This window comes from Solanum pennellii, chromosome 7, assembly GCF_001406875.1.
Source record: "Solanum pennellii chromosome 7, SPENNV200".
NCBI classification, from domain to species: domain Eukaryota; kingdom Viridiplantae; phylum Streptophyta; class Magnoliopsida; order Solanales; family Solanaceae; genus Solanum; species Solanum pennellii.
Window position 1 is genome coordinate 69203717 of NC_028643.1, and position 2110 is coordinate 69205826.

A 2110-nucleotide genomic window follows, 5' to 3' on the forward strand; every position below is an offset into this window, starting at 1 on the left:
ATATATATATATGATTTCTCATTTAGTCATTCTTCTCACTACTCATAAATAATAATTTCAAAAATATATTTATACTAAAGTAGAACACTCTATCGAGAGCCAAATAAGCATGTCAAATGAATTGATTAATCTTTCATTAATATGAATTTCATCAGTAATTAAGATACATAGTAGAACATGAATTGTATATTACTATTTTCTTCACGTAGGACACAAAATATTCTAAATTAAAAAAATAAAATCATAAGAAAGTACATCAACATATACAAAAAGGAAATATATAATACTTAGGACGGACAAAAAGGAGCGGATAAAAATAAAAAAAAATTACTGCACATACAAAATGATTTGCAAAGTTCATTTTTGCATGATAATCTCTCATCCTCCTCTTGTCATTTACATGAGGTAGTTCAAAGTAGCTATGATGATCTTTGAGTAGATAATATATTTGCATTAAATTAGTTCAATGGTTTTAGTCCATATCAAATTTATTTAATGGAAAAACTTTTCAAATACTTCTGATTTTTACAATAGAGTAATTAATTATTAATGTGAATTTGATTCATGCACCAATCTAAATGAGTTATTTATTAAATATTTAATTATATTTCATAATATTTATTTAATTATTTTAATATAAGGGTAAAATGGTAATTCAACTTTGAGCTTTGAATCTTTCCACTTATAATATAATATGATTATATAACTATTTAACTCATATATTTTTACACAATTTACAAATATATAAAGGGAAAAGGGTTAAATATACCCCCATTTAAAGTTTGGTCCATTCATACCCTCTGCCGTCCAACTTTTGGTCTACATATGCTTTTATGGCTGTTAGTTGGTCAACTCGAAATATCCAACTCATTTTACTTTTTCTTGAATGCCAAATGAATTTTCTACGTCATTTTTATATATTATCACTTGACATTTATATTAAAGGGAAACTCCTAAACTATTCAAAAGATCTAGATGTACCCCGTTTAAAGTTTGGTCCATTTATACCCTCGCGTCCAACTTTTAGTCTGCATATGCCCTTATGGGCGTTAGTTGTTCAACTCAAAATATCCAACTCATTTTACTTTTCTTTAATGCCAAATGGATTTTCCACATCATTTATATATGTTATCACTTGACATTTATATTAAAAGAGCAAGGGGTCACTTATGCCTCTAACTATCCGACCCAATTTTAAAACACATATACGACCGTCTTTTAAATGGTTCAATTATGCCCCTAATCTGACTCATACGTATGAATTATTCTGTTATTTACATCATCATTGCCTGCTGCAGTTTGCAGTTGTGCTTGTAACGTTGTTGTGGTGAATTCCTCCGCTCTAGCCCTTGCCTGCCAGGCTTGCGCCTCTAGCTCTTCGTTGCACCGAAATGCTTTTTCAAACCTCGACTTCCTTTTTCTTCAGCTGTCGTCCCATCGATTCCTCGGTGGTTCCAATCAGAGCACGATAGTGTTCGCCTTTTAAATGGTTCAATTATGCCCTAATCAAAGGTTATTTAAAAAAGCGAGGTCGCGTCATATAAATTATTTAAAAGACGGATCGTATATGTGTTTTAAAATTAGGTTGGATAGTTAGGGGCATAAAAGACCCCTTTCTCTTTTAATATAAATGTCAAGTGATAATATATAAAAATGATGTGGAAAATTCATTTGGCATTTAAAAAAAAGTAAAATGAGTTGGATATTTCAAGTTGACCAACTAACGCCCATAAAGGCATATGTAGACCAAAAGTTGAAAGGCGAGGATATAAATGGACAAAACTTTAAACGGAGATGTATCTAGACCTTTTCGAATAGTTTAGGTACATATTTGAATCTTTCTCTTGAATATAAATGTCAAGTGATAATATATAAAAATGACGTGGAAAATATATTTGGCATTTAAATAAAAGTAAAATGAGTTAAATATTTCGAGTTGGCCAACTAACCTTCAGGCATATGTAGACCAAAAATTGAACGACGAAGATATATATAAACCAAACTTTAAACGAAATATATCTAAAACTTTTCGAAAAGTTTAGCGGCATATTTTAGCTTTTCCCATATATAAATTTTTTCAGTATGTTTTTCTTTCCCATCTTATGTATAG